The 24297-nt window shown below is 42.5% G+C and overlaps 1 pseudogene; it reads right to left on the bottom strand.

The window, feature by feature from the left end:
- Window positions 1-6754: 6754 nt before the first annotated feature.
- LOC136499471 (probable gamma-aminobutyrate transaminase 4) overlaps window positions 6755-24297 on the bottom strand; it is a 34252-nt pseudogene continuing 16709 nt past the window's right edge.

Raw genomic sequence — 24297 nt, 5'->3', positions numbered from 1 at the left:
GTATAAGAAATATTTTTTCTTTTGGGTGCAGGGCACCTTTGCTCTGGGTGGATGTGGTGCTATTTTTTCTTTTCTTTTTTGACCGGAGCACGATTGGATGGAATGATAGTGCGCATTACTGAACAATAACAATAATCAATGGACATGTGGGCCTGCCTTGTCTTTCTTAGGGGCCGTTTGGTATGGCTCCAGGCAGCTCCGGCTCCGGCGGACACCCTGACATAGAGCACTTTAGCAACACTGTAGCTCAGAGCTGTTTTTCTCTTTACCCCTTTTCCCTCTCACTGTAGTATGGTACTGTTCATAGAGCCGGTGAAGCTCGAATTTCTGGCTTCTCCTGCTCTGGTTCTAACACGCTACAGTGCATAAACAGGCAGGAGTCGATGCATCTCGGAGCGGTACCAAACGAGCCTTACACTCGTGCTTATCCCCTGTTACAAAAAGTTTGAAAAAAGGACATGTAAAGTGCTCTCGTAGACATGAGAGGAAAAAAAAACAATTGACAGAGAAAGTAGTACTGTTATATACTGTTTTAAATTATAAGCCGTTTATGAAAATCAAAACAGTTTATAATTTGGAACAAATTACGTAAAATAAATTATAATTAAGATCAGATGAGACAAAGATTTATTACACAAAGTACCTAGGGAAAGCCTACTGTAGTAGCAGTAGCTTAGGATGAGAGGAGAAGAGAAGAGAAGAGAAGAGAAGAGAAGAGAAGAGAAGAGAAGAACAGGTATCCTGTGCTCGCTGCAGTGAAAAGTAGCGTACGTGGTAGTATAGGCCGGGCCCCAGGCGCGGCGCAGGGGGCCTGGCAAGTCAACGGACGGGGGAGGCTGTGCTGTGCCTGCGCTGTGCAATCTGCAGTCGTCTATCGGGCTGTAGCTAATAATACAGTCAATCTTCCTCTCGTTCTATTTATACAGCGGTTATATCTTCACAATTAGGGTCTGTTTAGATTTTAAAAAAATTTGCGCAGTATCCGACTATCCGTCATATCAAATCTTACTGTACGTGAATGGAGTACTAAATGTAGACGAAAAAAAAACTAATTGCACAGTTAGGTGAAAAATCCCGAGACGAAACTTTCAAACCTAATTAGTCCATAATTAGACACTAATTGCTAAATACAAACGAAAATGCTATCGTAGCCGAAACCTAAAATTTTTTAGATCTAAACGCGCCCTTAATATATGAACGGCTGAACCTGACGTGACCTACACGGCTGGACGACAGCAACGTCCCTCCTCCCGCCTCTCAGAGGTCGGAGCTTCGTCGTCCGTAGGTCCTGAGTTCGGTTACATCTGATTGAGGCCTTCCAATCAGGACCTGACCGGAGTTAGTGACACAAATAAGGTGTCGTTAGATCCCGTGCAGCAGATTCTGGTTTTATTAGATTTTAGGATTCAAAAGATTTATTATAAAATTAAAATCCCTCTAAATTTTAGACTGTTTGGTTTGGTTGAGGTACTAGAATTCTAGATTTTTTTTCTATTCGGATTCTCAGAACCTAAACGATTCAAACGGCCCTAAGCGAAGAAGAAGCAACTCTACGTTGGTTAAAAAAATGTTCTCATAGAATTATGTATGTATATATATTCCTTGTGTATTTTATTAATTAAAAGCCTCGTACGGTCTTTTTCAGTTTCAATCGGTGGCGGACCCGGTAGACCGTTCATTGTCCTGGTAGACCGTTCATTTTCGACCTTGCCTCTAGTTTCAGCAATTCATTCTCTTGGAATAGTATTGGGATCTAGTATGTGTCTGTAAATAACAATTTCTTTTGTCGTACAACCTCTATCCTTAAAGGAATACAAATTCTACCAATTTGTAGGGTCAAACTATCTTGAGTTTAATAAATGTTAAATGAAAAAGGTGGAGGTGTAAAATATTTATGGTACCGACTACCAAATACAAGAATACCTCAGATTTGTAATGGAAATATGGAATGTAGTTCCATATTGATACTTATTACATATCATAAATATTAGTATTTTTTTAAAAAATATTTTGTTAAATTTACAATTGTTTAACTTCTCAAGAAATGTTTTTTTTGACAAAGGGAGTGAGTATTATAAATAAAAGACTTCCCTGGTCAGGTCTCTGTGCTTTGGCTGGAGCGGAACGCACGGAAAAGTTGCAGGCCCGGTCTAGGACGAGCAGCGGACCACATATGTTTTTGTATGCACGCTGGCTCAACAAAACGACCAAAAGCTAACCTTGCACAACAGGACATTGACCGCATCCGATCCTGCAGTCCAGTGCGCAAGGGCATTCTCGTAACCTGACGTGTACAGACTTCCAGCAGCTTTACCATCTACTAACTCCTGCTAATTTTATTTTATTTATACATACTGAAAGAGTTTTCCCCATTCTTAAGGCACCACCATTACTGAAAATGGTTTATTTTGAATCAGAAAAATACAGAGCCGTTGTCATCTTTTTAAAATAAAAAACTAGGGCCGCGTTTGGCTCCCGCCACACATGCACGTCGCCATAGCTACGGGCGCGCCGTCAGTGTGGCGGACGAATCACATTTGGCAAGTTGATGCATCAAAAATGAACTGGAGTGTGCGGCGGCTGCCAAACCTTCGACGAGTTGCGGCGTGGGTGTTTGGTCGACGCGGCATGCCACACTTGCGGCGCGGCGCGCTGTGGACGCGAGCCAAACACGCCCTATATATAGAGCATTGTTGCTCTTTTAGAGTTATATTCGGATCTTATATTTATTCCGCGATTTTATTACTCATAGTCATAAATGTTAGTTATTTTTAAGGGCTTGTTTGTCGTAGCCTTCTTGGCTCCGGTGACAACTCGTACGGAGGAACCGTGCCAAACACTTTGGAAGGAAGACTTATTTTTCTACTGAATAATAGATGAGCTAGAGTCACTGTGGAGGCATCGCTTTGCCTCCGAACCTTCACTGGAGATCAGCACGGTGGAGGCTGAGGGTGTCCCACAGGAGAGTAGATGAATGGGAAACGAAAGTGAGGGTAACACATGCAATAAACTCGGGAGTAAATTATAATTAATTCATCATTTATCACTGTAGTGGCCCCGGTATTTATAAGTGGGCCTTGTTTAGATGCCACCAAAATTCTAAGTTTTTTCACTCTCTCTCCATCACATCAATTTTTAGCCGCTTGCATGGAGTATTAAATGTAGGTAAAAAAAATAACTAATTACACAGTTTAGTTGGAAATCACGAGATAAATCTTTTGAGCCTAGTTGGTCCACGATTAGACAATATTTATCAAATAAGACGAAAGTAATACTATTCATCGGGTTGAAATTTTTTCAGCATCTAAACGAGGCCGTGATATCCGGGGGCGCGGTGTAATTCAGTTACATCTAGGCCGGCTAGGGGCCCTCTTACACAAACGCAGGTGCAGCTTCGACATTACGCACTCCATCCTCAACTACTCGCTAAACGCTGTCAGGACCTCTGTTAAGGGATCTCCCTTTTCCGTCACTCCGAGGCGGCAACTGCGCAACGTCTCCGAAGGTGATCTATCACCGGCCAAGCTCTTGGATCGCCCTAGTCCTAGTCAGGGGCGTCCCTCGTAGGGGGTTCCGGTGAGGCCACATGAATGAGGCCGAGGCGTCGAAGGCGCTCTTGAGCCTCGGCTAGAAGCCGAGACCCTGACAATAGGTCGGGCTGGGCCGCGAGGGTCGTCGCGCGGTGGTACGCTTTGGCCGAGGCAGAGGCGGGATGGTGTGTCTCAGGGCGTCCCCGCAATGGTCGTTTTTGGCTCAATTTGTGGCTCCTGAAGTGCTCCAGCTGTTTTGGAAGAGTAATTGAGAAGGAACTAATGCCAAACAAACTCTAAATTATCATTTTGTAATCAAAGTCTAAAGAAGCTAGCTTTGGAGTATCACCGGAAGTCGCATGGCAGATGACACCATATTTGTATTTGTACGCTACTACTCCACTACGCTGTGCTTCTCACTTCTCAGGGCCGACAAGGAGCATATATTTTGTAATGATCTTCTCATCACTTCTCCTCCTTTCCCTTTTCACACCTTTTCTTCAAAGTAAAAGCAAAGCAAAAGAAAACAATTAAAGGAAACGTTTGCTTAATTTGCTTCAGTTTAATAATATGTTCTCCTGTCTGATTCAACATTTATCACTGTAGTGGCCCCGGTATTTATAAGTGATATCCGGGGGCGCGGTGTAATTCAGTTACATCTAGGCCGGCTAGGGGCCCTCTTACACAAACGCAGGTGCAGCTTCGACATTACGCACTCCATCCTCAACTACTCGCTAAACGCTGTCAGGACCTCTGTTAAGGGATCTCCCTTTTCCGTCACTCCGAGGCGGCAACTGCGCAACGTCTCCGAAGGTGATCTATCACCGGCCAAGCTCTTGGATCGCCCTAGTCCTAGTCAGGGGCGTCCCTCGTAGGGGGTTCCGGTGAGGCCACATGAATGAGCCCGAGGCGTCGAAGGCGCTCTTGAGCCTCGGGCCTTGTTTAGATGCAATTTTTTTTTTTTTGCAAAATGGCTACTGTAGCATTTTCGTTGTTATTTGGTAAATAGTGTCCAATCATAGTCTAATTAGGCTTAAAAGATTCGTCTCGTGGATTTCGAATAAACTGTGTAATTAGTTTTATTTTTTATTTATATTTAATGCTTCGTACATGTGTCCAAAGATTCGATGTGATGGGAAATATGAAAAATTTTGCAAAATTTTTTACAAACTAAACTGGACCTCGGCTAGAAGCCCGAGACCCTGACAATAGGTCGGGCTGGGCCGCGAGGGTCGTCGCGCGGTGGTACGCTTTGGCCGAGGCAGAGGCGGGATGGTGTGTCTCAGGGCGTCCCCGCAATGGTCGTTTTTGGCTCAATTTGTGGCTCCTGAAGTGCTCCAGCTGTTTTGGAAGAGTAATTGAGAAGGAACTAATGCCAAACAAACTCTAAATTATCATTTTGTAATCAAAGTCTAAAGAAGCTAGCTTTGGAGTATCACCGGAAGTCGCATGGCAGATGACACCATATTTGTATTTGTACGCTACTACTCCACTACGCTGTGCTTCTCACTTCTCAGGGCCGACAAGGAGCATATATTTTGTAATGATCTTCTCATCACTTCTCTTCCTTTCCCTTTTCTTCAAAGTAAAAGCAAAGCAAAAGAAAAAAAATTAAAGGAAACGTTTGCTTAATTTGCTTCAGTTTAATAATATGTTCTCCTGTCTGATTCAACCCTTCAGATATACGGAGGCAAGGCAATTATTCTGTTGCAGGATAAGGAGTATATGAAATTTTGCACAGTAACAATTATTTCTCGTTTCACATACGTACGCACAGTACGTAGTTGGCCTTCCGCCCTCTTCCAGCCCAGTTCTGTGACAAGCTGGGCCATATATAGCCCAAATTGTGAAACGGCCGAAATAAGCCCAACACACTACACTAGTAAGCCCACTATGATTAGCCGAAAGGGTCCACACGGGCAGGCCCCGCAATCAGTGGTTTCCATTTTCTTTCGTGTCTGTGTCGCTGCGGGCAAACAAAAAATCGAGAAATGTTTCACTCAAAAAAAAAAAAAAATATCGAGAAATTTAATAATTTCACACCTGATTTTTCTAGTTATTTAAGACGATCTATCTCATTCACCCGTTAATCATCCAAGGGTCAGCAACTAGAACACCTTAGAACACAAACTTAAGACAAGATTTGCATCGAAGTTATTAGATATGTCAGTTAAAATTAAACAAAACCATGTCAAATCTGGGAGGAAAAAATATTTGTGTTTGACTAAACTGCGTGCTCCGGTCACTCTTTCGCAAACTGTTGTTCTATTGGTTTGCTATTTGCTGCATCTATCGGATAGGCTCCTTGCTCCAAATATGAGAATTCCAAATCTAGTATAGTCTAATTTAAACAGAAGAAACTGCCATGCAACAATATAGAGCATTACTAGTTAAGACTACTATAAGAAGGTGCTCAAATGCATTTCTCATTGCCAACAGTCTTTAGTAAAAAAACTAAATTAGTGGGGTTTCAGATCTAAACCAAGAAAAAATATAAAAGGTTTCAAATTTCTTTGGTTTCATTGAAAGAAAGAAATATTGCTAATTGCTTAATTAGGCCAGTCTTAGTGGGAGTTTCATAAGAGTTTCATTTGCATTTAATAGCCTGCCATGTATGTATTTTTGATGACATGACAATGTTTTAATGAAGAGAGACAAGAAATGAATTTTATGGGGATAAAACTCTCTTGACACGATTATCAACTCTCTATGAGTCTTAGAATTTAATGTCTATGAAACCGTAGAATGAAACTTTGTATTGAGAGTGAGTGTTTCATTTAAGTTTTATTTTCATCTTATATGACATGACAGTCTTAAAAACAATGCAATGAAACTCTTCACTGAGACTTACCTTATAGACAACTTGCCTATTATGTTCTTTTGCTAGTGCCGTGTAAGCTTGGATAATTTAATTATGAAGTGTGATATCGATTACCAAAAAAATACCTAGAGAAATTGAGAAAAACAGGCCCAAGCACCACAGGTTGCAACGCATGAATCTCACGAAGAAAATCACCGTGACAGAAAAAGGGGCATTTTATTCACGATCACATAACAGTAAAAAACATCAACAATTGATTATCCATACTACGTACGACCTGACAAATGGTAGTGCTGATTGCTTTGTTGATTACAACAATAATAACAAGTTCCGTGTCTCAACACATTATTACAAGAATGAATAGCAAGGAATTTATTCCATGGAGGAACTAATGTCATCGCCTTCAACCTTGCCGCCATCATCATACATTACTATGCTAACTAAGTTTTCTTGGATTTTAACTCTGCCACTCTTCCCTCTGTGGCCTTTAGTGCTTCTCCATATATCCCTACTAACTGAAAAGCAGTTTTGAGTACATGCATGAGGTACATATAATCAACAATGAGCCATGACATATCAAACGATTTTTTATTTCATTTATGACCATAAAAAAGAGGTATAGGTATTAAGGGTTAATTATGCTGCGAATTTTGTTCTTACCTCATCAATTTCTTCATGGGAAATTATCAGTGGTGGGGACATTACTATCAAGTTTCCATGAACCTTAACAATCATGCCACGTTTCTTACACTCCGCTCCAAATATTTCACCAACGCCTGGAAATGCCATCAAAATCATTAGAGTTTACTTTGTGCAAACCTCTGGCAGAGTCCGGAATAAAAATTCCTTTTTCTAAAAAAGGAATGTATCTTAACTGACTCCACTAGTGAGAGTTCCATTGGTACATGCACGAGGGCCCCTTTAGTTACAATGCAACTTCTATTCATGTGTGTTCAGATGAACTAGAAGCTTTCGCTCACCTGGCCCTAGGGGTTGAATCTAGCTATTTTATACATCACATATATGGGACATAAATAAGGACTTTATAAGCCACATTCCTTTCGGCACATGACCATCCATAGACATGATATAAGCATGTGCGGACACACCACAAGATTATTATAAATGGAAGGAACAAAGCAGTGAAACATATGAGTTCACAAATTCGGTGAAGCCTTTAATGAAAACCCCATACATGTTTAAAAAACCAAACTATACTTGTCAAACATAACTAAACAAATGTGCAATAATAATCGATCTTTGCAATGATCAATTTAACTAAAATCATTCAAACTTCATTTGAACAATGCTTGGTACGCATGGTACAACTAAAATAGGACACTAGATGTAGGATGAGGCAACATTAGTCCCTCTCTTTATTATTATATTCCTTTCCATATATAGAAAATGTAAGTTGAGCAGTTACCCTAGTTAAAAATTTGCCCTCCACAAGCAATGGCTTGCTCTATGTCTAAGAACATGATGCTATTACATTTTAATAACTTGGCATATGTCAACATAATAAGATAAAACTTTAGTTTAAATAGGTCACATGTATGAGCCAAAGGTCTATGGTAATACACACAACATATTTAATTCCGAACCTAATTATGGATAGTAATTCTTAGTCAGTGGCGGATGTAGAACAAGATTGAGGGGGGGGGGGGGGGGGGGCGCTAGTCTCTTCTTCTTCCTCTCTCTCCATTTTTCTTCTTTCCTCCACCTCTTCTTCTCCCTCACCCTCCCCATATTTCCATTGATGCACCAGCTGTAGGGGGGGCTGGAGCCCCTCCTGTTCTTAGTTGTGGTCATGCTAATAGAACTTCAAGCAACATTATTGGAGACAGGCTAATAATTTACTAAATAAGAGCATGTGGTCACTACTATAATTACTTACCCCACTCAAAATGGAATAACTCATTTGGTGATTTGTTGTCAGTGAACTCAGTTGCTATCAGTAATCCTACACCACGTGTCTGCATATACAAGAGCACAACCAGATAAGCCATGTTGTTTACTTGGTTACAACAATAAATCCATGCTTGTGTGGTACATGAGCACCATCAGAAACTTGGAAGTGTTTGAAAATATGAACATAGAAATGAATACCTCCCCAACAATTGGACTTCCATGTGCAAAGGCCTTGATTCCCTCCTGGAACATTTGAGAAACATGTGCCACATGACCCAGAATATCTCTTTCCCTGGTACCAGTAATTTTGCAAAACATTTGTCAAAAATAATTAAAACCTATGCACCTAAAGTGGCCTTGTATATATGTTTTGAGAATAGAAAAATGAGTGTACCGATAAATTTTTAGTGCTTCTAAAGCCACAGCACAGGAAACAGGATGGCCAGAGTATGTGAAGCCATGAGCAAATATACCTGTGCCAAAACGCAAGAGCTCAGAATGTTCTCATTTTGACTACAAACCACAGACGAGTTCATATAATGGCATTACCAAGCTTATTGATACGAGAATGAATCACATCTGATATTTCCCGGCTAACAATTATTGCTCCAATAGGGGCATATGCAGAAGAAAGAGCCTATCAAGGTGAATTAACAAGAGTCAGATAATAGATAAAAAAATGTTTCAATGGTAGTACTAGCAGTTTGGTACTAGAGAACTCACCTTGGCCAAGGATACAAGATCTGGTTTGATGTTATACAAATCAGATCCATACATGGTTCCCAACCTTCCGAATCCAGTAATGACCTAGAATGGATGTTGGTAAGTTCACACCTTTTGCCAAAAAAGTGTATTATTGTTTCTTTCACCTTCTTATATGTGTGGACTCAGTAAGAAACAATGTCAACATACCTCATCTAACAAAAAAGGATGTCATGCTTCTTAACCACGGCTTGAATCTATTGAAATTAAGGCAAGAAAATAATAGACAATGAACAAGCAGAATACAAATTTTATTTGCGGTAAGACACTATTGCTAGAGACTCTGTAAGGTGCAATGAAGCACAAAAAAATTCTAGTATGACACTAAATAAATAAATAAATAAGATGGGTTTCTATACTAGTACAGAAAAATGTCTCTACTAGCGGCACCTTTTCAATCTCCACTGGTGGTTTTTGTGAACAACTAGTATGAAAGGCAAATGAAAACGGTGATGTTTTACTAGCGTTGCTTAAGAACTGTCTGTGTAAATACTTACACGGGCAACTGGTTTAAGGCTGCCGCCAGTGTAAATCGATTTACATAGGTGGCATGCCTACACAAATAGCCAGTGTAAATATTTTGTAGAATCCAAAAATCGGGCAAAAAATAGCAAAAAAAAAAAAAATTTACCTTGGAGGAAGCCCCACTAGGCAACCCTGCCACATAAGTCACATGATTTTTCACGCGAAATACACACATGTGCGGATTCCATTTGTATTCACTTTAGTGAATATTGTAATGTATATTTAAAATGCTAAATGAATTCAAATGAAAAAGTTTGAAGTGAAAAATTTTAGTTCCCTTCGTGTACTACAACTTTGGTTTAGGCCATTTCTCCATCCGAAGTCATTTGGAAAATTTATAAAAATATTTCTTTTAAAAGATCATTAATCTTAAAATAGAATTTTTGGGCTCTAAACAATTTCAAATGAAAAATTAGTCAACTAGAAAGTTGCGGATCTTTTTGAGTACTATAACTTTGGTTTAGGTAATTTCTTCATCTGATGTAACACCCTAAAATTTGCTTTTCTTCGAATAGAGTTAAATTCCTCTAATTGTGTATTTTTGTGTACATTTAAACATAGAGAAAATAATAATTTTTATTGAAGTTAAAATTCATCATAAGTTTAGTAACATGTTTATGCATTCATGCTGGTGTATTTGTTTTATTGTGCTGAGTGGTATTTTCCAAAACTCAAAATAGATTCTAAATGCATTTACAAAATTGCTTTGAAATGTAAGAAAGGGGAAAAGAAAAAAAAAGAAAACTTCCCTCTCTTTGTGTTCGGCCTAGTGGCCTAGCCAGCACAGCGGCGCAGGCCTAGCCCGCGGTTTGCTCTCACCCATCGGCCCACTCCCTTCTCTCCCACCAGGCCGTAACTCTCTCTCCTTCTTTTTACCCGAGCCACACAGCATGACCTCGGCCTAGCATCACTCCTCTCCACGCGCAGGCCCAGCACCCTATGTTAGTGTGCTCTCAAAGGCTAACTAAAGAGCCACACCAACCAACCAAACAAGCTCTCACAACTAGCTACAATAAAGAGCTTGACAACTAGTTTGCGGTAATGTAAAGAGAGTGATCAAGAAGGTTATACCGCCGTATAGATGAATGAACCGATCAATCACAAGGATGAATAACAATGAAGACCAATCACCTCGGAATCAATGATGAACACAATGATTTTTTACCGAGGTCCACTTGCTTACCGGCAAGCTAGTCCTCATTGTGGGGATTCACTCACTTGGAGGTTCACGCGCTAATTGGCTTCACACGCCAAACCCTCAATAGGGTGCCGCACAACCAACACAAGATGAGGATCACACAAGCCACGAGCAATCCACTAGAGTACCTTTTGGCTCTCCGCTGGGGAAAGGTCAAGAACCCCTCACAATCATCACGATCGGAGCCGGAGACAATCACCAACCTCCGCTCGACGATCCTCGCTGCTCCAAGCCGTCTAGGTGGCGGCAACCACCAAGAGTAACAAGCGAAATCCGCAGTGAAACACGAACACCAAGTGCCTCTAGATGCAATCACTCAAGCAATGCACTTGGATTCACTCCCAATCTCACAAAGATGATGAATCAATGATGGAGATGAGTGGGAGGGCTTTGGCTAAGCTCACAAGGTTGCTATGTCACTAAAAATTGCCAAAGGTGTGAGCTTCAACCGGCCATGGGGCTTAAATAGAAGCCCTCATGAAATAGAGCCGTTGTACCCCTTCACTGGGCACAACGTGGGCTAACCAGACGCTAGACCTCTGCATCCGGTCGCCCGACGACAGCCACGTGTCTCGATCTCAACGGTCACTTGAGTTGATCGGACACTGCGCTATAACTGACCGGACGCTAAGCCACTAGTGTCCGGTCGTTTCCAGTAAGGTTCTAGAAACACATTTCGCCCACTGGACGCGTCCGATCATGCACGACCGGACCCTGCCATCCTCCAGTCAGAGATCCTAGCCTCTGTGCGCTGCCCGACAATAGGACTAGAGCCTGCCTCTAGCGTCCGGTCGCTGAATGACCTGGTGTCTGGTCATTTGACAGGCGCCAGCGTCTCTGCTGTTACAACTGATCGGACACGCCGGTTCCTCTGGGACCTGCGTCCAGTCACCTTGTGACTAGTGAGACTAACTCCTTTTCACCTTTAACTACTTCACCCTTGCTCAAATGTGCCAACCACCAAGTGTATCACCTTGTGCACATGTGTTAGCATATTTTCACAAACATTTTCAAGGGTGTTAGCATTCCACTAGATCCTAAATGCATATGCAATGAGTTAGAGCATCTAGTGGCACTTTGATAACCGCATTTCGATACGAGTTTCACCCCTCTTAATAGTACGGCTATCAAACCTAAATGTGATCACACTCTCTAAGTGTCTTGATCACCAAAACAAAATAGCTCCTATAGTTTATACCTTTGCCTTGAGCTTTTTGTTTTTCTCTTTCTTCTTTCCAAGTCCAAGCACTTGATTATCACCATGGCATCATCATCATGATATGATCTTCATTTGCTTCACCACATGGAGTGTGCTACCTATCTCATGATCACTTGATAAACTAGGTTAGCACTTAGGGTTTCATAAATTCACTAAAACCAAACTAGAGCTTTCAATCTCCCCCTTTTTGGTAATTGATGACAACCCTTATACAAAGATATGAAATAAAATTTAATTGAATCCATGTTGCTTGCCCAAGCATATTTACCATGTGTAAAAGGATATGGACAAGTTTCATGAACTCCATATGGTAGCAATTGCTCCCCCTACATATGTGCTAAGAGTTTGGATTGTAGCTTGCACATATGCTTAGATAGGAAATATAGGAGTCAATGTCTACCAAATGATGCTAAGGTATAAAAGATGGACCTTTGAAGCGTGATACCAATCGGAGTGCGCCATTATACCATCCTTAGCACCATGGTTAGCTTTATACTACTTGAAACATACTTTGAAAAGATACCACTTGGAAATACTTGGAAATGAAATCATTAGATATCCTATGCATGCTAGTTTTTCATTTTATCATTCAAACCTACAACTAGTATACATCACACAAGCATGGATATCGAAATTTAAAACTTATGCCATGCAAGCAAACATATGAAATGCACATTCAAATGCACCATTCAAGTTCATGAGCTTGCTCACCCTACTTGTGTGCTTAAGATTTTAATTGATTCCTTTCCTTTGTCATATCTCTCCCCCTATGTCAAATTCTCTCTTTTTGTTGTCTTTTCACCATCTTAGTATACTAATATATCTTTTGTCTTTCTCCCCATGTCCTAACATCTTTGTTATTTCTCCCCCTATCACTTACATCTTTGTTTCTCTCTCCCTTTGTCATCAATGACCACAAAGGCTTAAAATGTAGATAATACCACTTATAGGGTTGAGATTATCAATGTCAATCAATGGGGTGGGATCATTTTCTCAAAATTTGGTCCAATCTAGATCGTTTGCTAAAGATATTTAACTTGGTTTGATCCAAGGACAAGCTTCTTCACACCTCCAAATAAGGGTTATCTTGTACCATGTTGAGTTAAACACTTAGAGCACATTTTCTAGATCAAATACTAGGTTTACAAGCCCATAAACATATCATAGGCTACCACAAGATCAAGTCAAGTATAGAAGCAATAGTGATACCATATAAACATCAAATTCATTTGATTTTCATGAATGAGCCTAATAAAATTGAACCACTAGAAAGGTCCTAATAAGATTGAAAATGTGACTAGATGCACTAAACATGTCCTTAGCAAGAATGTATGTCATGCCAATCAACTTTTACCTTGAATAGCTCGAAGGAGAGGTGAAACGACCCCGATTTCCGCGAAGGGAAATCCACAGCGTCGAAGTGTAATAAGACCATTGTAGATCATATTACCCAAATTCCAGTCGAATATCACATCCATACAACGATAATATCAGAGTACAAATAGTGCGGAATTACATAAATTATTACATCGCCGCATTGGCGGAATCAAAAGTAGCATTCATTCAGAAACAACTTGAAGATAAGATCGCCAAACTCGAGCGTAGGCACGAACCCCTCAACCGTCAAACTCCTCAGAGCTATATTCTTCAGTAGAACCTGTGTACCAAAATTTATCAGTACGATTTGTACTGGCCACTCCCAACCCTATGAGCATTTGCTTTGTGGAAATTGGATGCAAGTTGGATATAATCAAAGGAACCTATAAGGCTGGGGTTTCCTATGCAGTAGCATATCAAGTATATATATTAATAGTTGGTCAAGTTTTGACACCATTCCCATACATATTCCACCCCATTCCCTTTCTAGAGCCAGGTTTCGATCCTGGGATCGATATACCACCATCTCCACACCATCACCATACCATAACCATACCATCGCTCAGTCGACAGGCCAACTCCCTCTCGACACTGTCTCAAGGCCCGTAGCCCCTGGCTATGACTGACACTCTCTCACGGGGGAAGAAGAGAAGGACTCATCTCATCTATCTAGTTTAAGTGAAACCCAGGAAAGGTCCATAGCCGACAAGTCGGCACATGTATCGATCGATCAACCATACACTATACAGAGGTTTTACATAACCACAAGATCCGCCTTCCTCGCTGACCATCGTTAACTGGGCTGATTTCGGCCGCTTGCTAGCCTAGGATAATGCCACTCTGCCATTCAGCCCTGGTACACCCCAAGTCTAGTCTGGGGTGGCTAAAACTGTGAGTCATGAGCCAGGTCCACAAGGTCTCCATGAAGTCTCGGAAGGGTGTGGGGGAAATCCTCCGCACCTCGTACCTCCCTCGCACTGTCCGCTATCAACCTAGCAGTAGTGGCAATATCCTACCAAGTAGTCCGGCTGTCCCGCACCATATAGGGCGAGTGGTACGTAAGGCTTTCTGGTGAATCTGAGTACTAGTAAGTCCTTAGGGATGACCAAGCCAGAATGTCTTCATTAGGGTTTCCATTTATCGTGCCACCACAGCACCTCCACCCTAGGCTCCTCCCATCACAGGTTCACACCCAGGACCACCTCATATACCATTTACCCACCACAGGTATCCATTTCCAGGGGTGGCCAGGTAGCACCCCATGGCAAGACTTGCCCTAGGCTCGTTGTATACTCCAACTTGGTCGACACAACCCTCACCCTCCACACACCCAAGTCACACACGCAGCACTCTCCCCATAGTCCAGATAACACCAGTTTCCACCACGCATCAATGTAGTACAAGCGTAGTAGAAGTAATAAGTAATATAGCAGCAAGCGTGTGTCTAGCCTAATAGCAGGGTGAGTAGGGGTAAGGTTGCGTCAAGGTAAAGGCCATCAAGAAAGCATACTACCATGCAGGTCCTATCACAGTGTGATTACAACTATAAAGTAAAGCAATAGCAGTTCTATATTAGCCATACGTAATAGGTGCTATGAGATTGGGTGGGATGTGGCACCTTCAGTGTAGTTGTCTCCGTACTCCTCACGGTACTCACGATCCTCGTCTGTCTGGTTCTCCTCCGAGTCTGTAAACGATCGCATTATAGTCGCGTTAGCGACGTCTATAGAATAGCACAAAGAAGTAATGAAAATTCAAAAGAGCCAAATGCACTCAAGCATGGGTTCATTGTGTAGAGCTCGATTTTAGATGAATTTTGGTCCTAGTTTTATATTTTTCTGAGGTCGTATGAATTAGTTATGAATTTCCAAAGATTAAATCTATTTCTAAAAATGGAAAAAGGCTGAATTAATACTGGGCTGACACATGTCACACTGTGGCTGGTCCACATGGCATGCTGATCTCATCATCTCGGTTCTAGTACTGACAGGTGAGGTCCAGCTGATGTCATCATGACATCATCAGCATCATCAGTCCGGCAGGTGGGACTAGGGCTTTCGGGTCACTGACAGGTGGGTCTGGCCAAAGTCAACGTCGAGTCAACGGTGAGTCAATGGGTCAGGTCACTGACGTGTGGGGCCAGGGCTGCTGACGTCAGCAGCTGATGTCATCATGACGTCAGCATGACATCACCCCGGCCGTGTTTGCTTCTGACGTGTGGGTCTCGCGTGATGTCAGCATGACGTCAGCATCTGACATGTGGGTCCAGAGTGTCCATGCCACTGACATGTGGGGCTAGGTCAATGGTCAACATTGACCAGTCAACGGTCAATACGGGCCGGGTTCAAACTAGGCCTGGATAGGGCTTCGGGTTGGGCCGGTCTAGGCCGGGCCGGGCTGGACACGTGGCAAGCTGTGACGCTACCACGTCATAGCTGTGGGCCTCTACTGGGCTTCGTCCACAGTGCTGGCTCATGGTGCGTGGTTCATGGCGGACGTAGGTTCACGGTCCATGGACCTAAGACAGGGTCCACAGTGGACCGAGTCCTCCCTTCATCTCCTCCGTTGCGGTCTTCGTGAACCGGGTGCACGCGCGTGTGTGGCCAGCGAGGATGAATCCTCTGTTTCCTCCCCGATGTGCTTCCACTGGCGACGAGCTCATTGGTGAGCCCCTGCGGCGGTGCTGGTGTTCAATTAAGGCGGGGAAAAGATTTCCCTAGCCGTGGTGAACACGATAGTGGAGTCTAGGTGGCGGTCGGGGCTTTCCAGCGCATTGGCCACGATGAACGGCGGATCGGCGTGGCGGTGCTCATCGGCGAGCTTCCACAGCGGCGCGAGTGTTCAACTAAGGTGAGTATCATCTTGGCCTTACCATGGCGGGTGCCCTGGTGAAGCTAACATGGTGGCTGGACGGCTCTAGTTGGCTGGCCGTGGTGGCGGCAGTCCTCGTACACCGGCAAGCGGTGGTCGGTTCTTCAGGGCTTGGCAAGACGGTCAGGGCAGTCGTGGACGTGCACGTGAGTTACCCGTGGCTCCAGCGAACAGGACGGGCGAGACAAGGAGATGCCAGGCGCTCCCAGTGGACCTAGCCATGGTGGAGTCGACGCGGTGGCGACGGTGCTCCGGCCATGGCGCGGTGTGGCCCGGGGTCCTCTAGTGACCTACATCTACCTTGATCATGAGCGTGGCATCTTCTGTAGTGAGGAGGAGCTAGCCAAGGCAGTGGCGTCGCTTCTACTATGGTGATGCGGCCGCGGTGGCTTCGCCACGGCTGTGCGTGTGTCTACGGTGTGCGCCTGTGCGTGCTCGTGTCCATGGGGCTTAGGAGGTCTCAGCGGCGAACGGCTCACCGTCAGTGTTGAGGGCGAGAGGATGGTGGTGCAGTGACGGGTCATGGCCGTGTAGCTCCGAAAGCAGTGCCGTGCAGTGTTGTCCGCTCTGGCTTGATCCGCGACGGTGCTTCGAACCCCGGCGTGCTCTCGGTCCTCCTCCTGGCAGTGGCTCCGCCCTCCTCTCTCGAACTCCTCCTCAGCCTTCTACTCTCGGTGTGAAGTGGTTGGCCACCAAGTGGCGGTGGGGTGATGGGACGAGCGCTAGGGCAACCCAGGGCCATGGCTTTATAGCTGAATCTCCGAGCTCCCATGGCAGACGGCATTGTGTGGTGGAGGTGTGTGCACCACATCAGAAGGTGGCACGGGGTTGTGTGAGCGCGACGCAAGGGGGACAGGGTCATGCCCTAGGCGTGACCCCCTGGCCCGCCCCTACCATCGCTGTCGGGTCCTGGTCGTGCGATGGTTGAGGCGTGGGTGAGGAAGATGACACTGTGCTGGAGTGTGGCTGACGCGTGGGGCCCGGTGGCAGCGGCTGCAAGTGAAACGGGGAAACGCGCGGGCGGTTGAGGCGTGCTGGGCTAGCTCGTGGGCCACGTACGCGCGCGCGTCGGTGCAAGGTGGGCGCGGTTGGGCTGTCTGGGCCGCGAAGCCGAGCAGGCCGAGCCGGCTGCGAGGCCCTCTTCCTCATTTCCTTTTTCTGTTTTCTTTTTCTTCTTCCTTGATTTGAATTCAAATTTGGTTTTGGTATTTGAATTCAAAATGGGTGCACCAAATTCATTGGAGTTTTAGATATGAGGCCCACCACATTCTTTTATATATATTAGGAATTTATTTAGCTATTTTGTATATCAACATAGGTGTAGTTTGTTATATATCAAAAATAGAATTAGTTTTCTCTTTTTACACATTTATCCTTTGGTTTGAATAGTAATTACTTTATGGTGTGCTTCTTTAAAAGAGTTGTTAAGCATAACATAAAACAAATGGAAATCCAAATCACAATTTGAGTTAACAAATGTATGCATCACTTTATTTGTTAGAAATTAAATAATCATAATCAACAAATGACATGCCATGCTTATGTGTTGACTTGGGTTGGGGTTAGACCTAATGCATCTCTTAGGTTGGGTTTCTATACATGACACTCATCATCACATGGGAGTTTTGAGAAAAATTTTGTAGTTGGTATTTTTGGTGTATGGATTTTTGGGTTGTTACAAGAGGCATGTCATATGAGTGGGGGGGGGGGGTGCATCAACACATATTTGAGAAATCCAATATGTTCAACTCATTCCTTAGCTTGCAAAACCTTTTCTCATCCAATGGCTTGGTGAATATATCGGCAAGTTGATCTTCGGTGCCTACACTCTCAATGCAAATGTCCCCTTTTTGTTGGTGATCTCTTATGAAATGGTGGCGGACATCAATGTGCTTTGTTCTTGCATGTTGAACCAGATTGTTGGTCAACTTGATTGCACTCTCATTATCACATAGCAATGGCACTTTCTTGAACTTGATTCCAAAGTCACTTAAAGTTGCCTTCATCCAAAGTACTTGTGCACAACAACTACCGGCGGATATGTATTCGGCTTCGGCGGTTGATAATGCAACACTATTTTGCTTCTTTGATGACCATGAAACAAGTGATCTTCCCAACAATTGACATGTGCCCAAGGTGCTCTTCCTTTCAACCTTGCATCTAGCATAATTTGAGTCGGAGTAACCAACTAGCTCAAACTTTGCTCCTTTGGGATACCACAAACCAACATTTGGTGTATGCTTCAAGTACCTCAATACTCTCTTTGTAGCCTTCAAATGACTTTCTCTTGGTGAGGCTTGAAATCTTGCACACATGCATACACTAAACATGACATCCGGCCTTGATGCGGTCACATAGAGTAGGCTTCCAATCATAGACCGATACAATTTTTGATCCACCATATGTCCACTTGCATCACTATCCAAGTTGCCATTGGTTCCCATTGGTGTGCTAATGGCTTTACTATCAATCATTCTAAACTTCTTGATCATGTCCTTGATGTACTTGCCTTGACTCATAAATGTACCATTTTTCAATTGCTTGATTTGGAGACCAAGAAAGTAACTCAATTCTTCAATCATGGACATCTCAAACTCATTAGCCATCATCTTTCCAAACTCATCATAAAAATCTTGATTGGTTGATCCAAATATGATATCAGCAACATAGATTTGCAAGACAAATAGATTTTTTCCAATCTTCTTGATGAAAAGAGTGGTATCAACCTTACCCATTGTGATCTCTTTAGAGAGTAGGAAGTCCCTCAATCTCTCATACTATGCTCTATGTGCTTACTTCAATCCATACAATGCCTTCTTCAACTTATACACATGGTTGGGCTTCTTATCATCTTCAAAACCAGGAGGTTGCTCAACATATACTTCTTCATTGATGTATCCATTGAGAAATACACTCTTAACATCCATTTGATAGAGCTTAATATTGTGGGCACAAGCATAGGCTAGCAAGATTCTTATTGCTTCCAATCTAGCAACTGGGGCATATGTTTCTCCAAAGTCAAGACCTTCAACTTGTGTATAGCCTTGTGCTACCAATCTTGCTTTATTCCTTACTACTATCCCATCTTGATCTTGCTTGTTTCTAAAGACCCATTTGGTTCCAATTACATTGTGTCCCTTTGGTCTTTCCACTAATTCCCATACTTGATTTCTTGTGAAGTTATTCAATTCTTCATGCATAGCATTCACCCAATCAATATCCTTCAATGCTTCATCTATCTTTTTTGGTTCAATGGATAACACAAATGAGCAATGCTCACAAAATGAAGCCAATCTTGATCTAGTTTGTACACCTCTAGAAATATCACCAATGATAGTGTCCAATGGATGATCCCTTGCAACATTGGTTGGTTGGAGTATTGAAACTTGATTACTTGCACTTGCTTGATCATTGGATTGAGATGATGTACTAACCACTTGATCTTGTTCATTGTCATGAGAGCCACTTGTACTAGCTTGATTTGTATCATCTTGTACATTTGAGTTAGAGAGCACTTGCACTTGATCATCTTCATCATTATTCATTTGCCTAGGCCTCAATTCACCAACATCCATGTTCTTCATGGCATTTGAAAGTTGAATGCCTCTAACATCTTCCAAGTTCTCATTCTCTACTTGTGAACCCTTGGTTTTATCAAATTCAACATCATAAACTTCCTCAAGAGTACCACTATCCAAATTCCAAACTCTATATGCTTTGCTTGTAGTGAAATAACCAAGTAGGAATCTTTCATCACATTTCTTGTCAAACTTGCCCAATCTAGTGCCTTTCTTCAAGATATAGCATTTGCAACCAAAGACCCGAAAATATAGAATGTTGGGCTTTCTACCATTCAAGAGCTCATATGGTGTCTTCTCTTTCAATCGGTGACAATAGAGGCGGTTGCTGCAATAGCAAGCCATGTTGATAGCTTCGGCCCAAAAAGATTGACTCACATTGTACTCACTAAGCATAGACCTTGCCATATCAATGAGTGTTCTATTCTTCCTCTAAACAAGCCCATTTGATTGTAGAGTGTACTTGGCCGAGAATTGATGCCTAATTCTAAATTCATCACACAACTCATCAATTCTAGTGTTCTTGAACTCACTACCATTGTCACTTCTAACTCTCTTGATGGTTGTTTCAAACTCATTGTGAATGCCTTTGACAAATGATTTGAATGTTGCAAATACATCACTTTTCTCCACTAGAAAGAATACCCAAGTGTATCTAGTATAATCATCCACTATCACAAAGCCATATTTGTTTCCACCGATACTAGTGTATTGTGTTGGCCCAAACAAATCCATGTGCAATAACTCAAATGCTTTGCTAGTGCTCATCATGCTTTTCTTAGGATGGGTGTTTCCAACTTGTTTGCCGGCTTACAAGAACTACAGAGCTTATCCTTTTCAAATACAACATCTTTCAAGCCTCTAACCAAGTCATGCTTATCCAATCTATTCAATTGTTTCATTCCAACATGACCAAGCCTTCTATGCCATAACCAACCCATGCTAGACTTAGTGAACAAGCATGTTGATAATCTAGCTTCACTAGCATTGAAATCAACCAAGTATAGATTCTCATATCTAAAGCCTTTAAAGATCAAGTTAGAGCCATCTACACTTATAATCTCTACATCATCTACCCCAAATATGCATTTGAATCCAAGATCACACAATTGAGCCATGGATAGCAAGTTGAAGTTCAAGCTCTCTACTAGCAACACATTGGATATGCTCATGTCATTGGATATTGTAATCTTACCAAGCCCTTTGACCTTGCCTTTGCCATTATCACCAAATGTGATACTATCGTAACCATCATTTCCATTGGTGTTGATTGAGTTGAATATTCTTGCATCACCGGTCATGTGTTGAGTGCACCCACTATCAAGAACCGAATGCCTTCCTCTGGCTTTATAATTAACCTACAAAAAAAGATCAATTCTTTTTAGGTACTCAAACTTGCTTAGGTCCTTGAAGGTTAGTCACTAAGCTCTTTGGTACCCAAATGGCTTTCTTCTTTGAGCCCATCCATGGTTTACCAATGAACTTAGCCTTCACACCATTTGCACCCTTAGTAAGCATATAGCATGAATCAAGATTAATGGAGGATACATTAGCATTTTTGCTCTTGTTTTTGCATTCTTGCTCTTTATGACCCACTTGCTTGCAACTAGTGCAAAACCGACCATTGTTCTTCACAAAACTAGTCTTGTAAGGAGCAAAGGCCGCCTTGCCTTTCTTAGGGGTATAGTCCAATCCCTCTTTGTAGAGAGAAGCTCTTCGGCTACCCAAGCACATAAGCAAGTAGTCCTTACCACCATAGGCCTTAGCCAAGGTGTGAGTTAGCTTATTGACCTCCTTCTTGAGGTTCTCATTCTCAACCACTAGTGAGGCATCACAAGTGAGACCATCACTACTAGATGAGGTAGAAGTGGAGGTGCTACAAGAAGGGTTAGTAGGAGTAACAATGATAGGCATGGATAGTGATTCATCAATTATATCACAAGTTAAACCTACATTGCAAGTTTCAACATGCTTCTTTTTATTTTGCTCATCAAGCAAAGAGGAATGAGCCTTTTCAAGCTTTTTGTGAGCTTTGCCAAGCTTTTCATTGGCTTCCTCTAGGCTCTCATGAGATGCATTGAGCTCATCAAAGGCTTGCTTAAGGTCTTTTAGTTCCTTACACAAGCTTTTGCATTCCTTTCTCTTGATGTTAAAGTGTTCTCTAGCATCTTCTAGCATGTCAAATAATTCATCTTTAGTGGGTTCATCATTATCACTATCACTATCATTTTCATTTTCATGTTCATTTTCATCATCATGTTCTTCATCACTTTCATCATCACAAGATTGTACCTTAGTGGCCTTAGCCATGAAGCATGATGAAGATTCGAAGAGAGAAGGCTTCTCATTGATAGCAATGCTTGCAAAAACCTTCTTCTGGGTGGTCTTGTTATCATCACTATCATCATCATCATCACTTGAGGAAGCATCACTATCCCAAGTGACTATATATGAACCACCCTTCTTCTTCTTGAATGCCATCTTGTCCTTCTTCTCTTTCTTTTCCTTCTTGTCCTTCTTCTTGTTCTTCTTGTTGTCATCATCATTGTCGCTATTGTATGGGCATTGAGCAACAAGATGATCTTTGCTTTCACATTTGAAGCACCTTCTTGACTCTTCTTTGTTCTTGGATGAAGACTTCTTTCTTCTAGCACGGTAGCCCTTCTTCACCATGAACTTGCCAAATCTCTTCACAAAGAGGGCCATCTTTTCATCATCATCATCATCCCAAGATTCATCCTCTTCACTTGATGTTTCTTGCTTAGCTTTGCCCTTGGATGATGTGGCTTTGAATGCCATGCTCTTCTTCTTGTCATCCTTCTTCTCATCTTTCTTATCCTTCTTTTCTTCCTTCTCATCATCATCTCTATATGTGTCATCGGTCATTATATCCCCCAATACTTGGTTTGGTGTCATGGTGTCCAAACCGCTTCTCACTAGAATAGTGACCAATGTGCCAAATCTTGAAGGTAAGCATCTTAATAACTTGTGGGAGAAGTCCTTGTCCTTCACCTCTTCTCCAAGTGCTTTGAGATCATTGACAAGCACTTGAAGCCTATGAAACATCTCCAGCACACTCTCATCCTCCTTCATCTTGAAGCTTGCAAACTTCTCCTTGAGAATGTAAGTCTTTGCACCCTTCACGGCTTGAGTGCCCTCAAATGATTCTTCTAACTTCTTCGAAGCCTCATGAGCCATCTCAATATTCTTGATTTGCTCAAATGTTCTCACATCAATTGCATCATGAATAGCACTTAGAGCAATGTCATTGTTTTGGAGAAGTACTTCTTCGGCTGCGGTAGGATTCTCTGGATCACCAATCTCAGTTTTGGTTTCTACCACCTTCCACACCTTTCTATTGATTGACATGATGTGTGTGGTCATCTTTGACTTCCAATAAGGATAATTTGTGCCATCAAATTGGGGTGGCTTCTTGGTGTTGTTGATTTGAGCCATTTTTACACTGAAGGTTGTTAAGCCTCAAATCACGGTGACCTCAGCTCTGATACCACTTGAAAGGTCCTAATGGATAGAGGGGGGGTGAATAGCCTAATAAAAATTTCTACAACAACACTTAACAAAATGGTTAGACAATTATGAAGCGAAGCAAGTGTTGCGCTAGCCTACTTAAAATGCAAGCCACCTACCACAATTTTAGTTTAGATAGTATCTATTCACACAATAGCTAAGACACTACCCTATGTTAGTGTGATCTCAAAGGCTAACTAAAGAGCCACACCAACTAAGCAAGCAAGCTCTCACAACTAGCTACAATAAAGAGCTTGACAACTAGTTTGCGGTAATGTAAAGAGAGTGATCAAGAAGGTTATACCACCATATAGATGAATGAACCGATCAATCATAAGGATGAATAACAATGAAGACCAATCACCTCGGAATCAATGATGAACACAATGATTTTTTACCGAGGTTCACTTGCTTGCCAGCAAGATAGTCCTCATTGTGGCGATTTACTCACTTGGAGGTTCACGCGCTAATTGGCTTCACACGCCAAACCCTCAATAGGGTGCCGCACAACCAACACAAGATGAGGATCATACAAGCCACGAGCAATCCATTAGAGTACCTTTTGGCTCTCCATCGGGGAAAGGTCAAGAACCCCTCACAATCACCACGATCAGAGTCAGAGATAATCACCACCCTCCGTTCGATGATCCTTGCTGCTCTAAGCCATCTAGGTGGTGGCAACCACCAAGAGTAATAAGCGAAATCTGTAGTGAAACACGAACACCAAGTGCCTATAGATGCAATCACTCAAGCAATGCACTTGGATTCACTCCCAATCTCACAAAGATGATGAATCAATGATGGAGATGAGTAGGAGGGCTTTGGCTAAGCTCACAAGGTTGCTATGTTAATGAAAATTGCCAAAGGTGTGAGCTTCAACCGGCCATGGGGCTTAAATAGAAGCCCCCACAAAATAGAGCCATTGTACCCCTTCACTGGGCACAACGCGGGCTGACCGGATGCTCCGATCAAGTTGA

This window comes from Miscanthus floridulus, chromosome 13 (assembly GCF_019320115.1).
Source record: "Miscanthus floridulus cultivar M001 chromosome 13, ASM1932011v1, whole genome shotgun sequence".
NCBI lineage: Eukaryota > Viridiplantae > Streptophyta > Magnoliopsida > Poales > Poaceae > Miscanthus > Miscanthus floridulus.
Note: the sequence above shows the minus strand (reverse complement) of the source record. Positions and strands in the feature narration are given on the sequence as shown.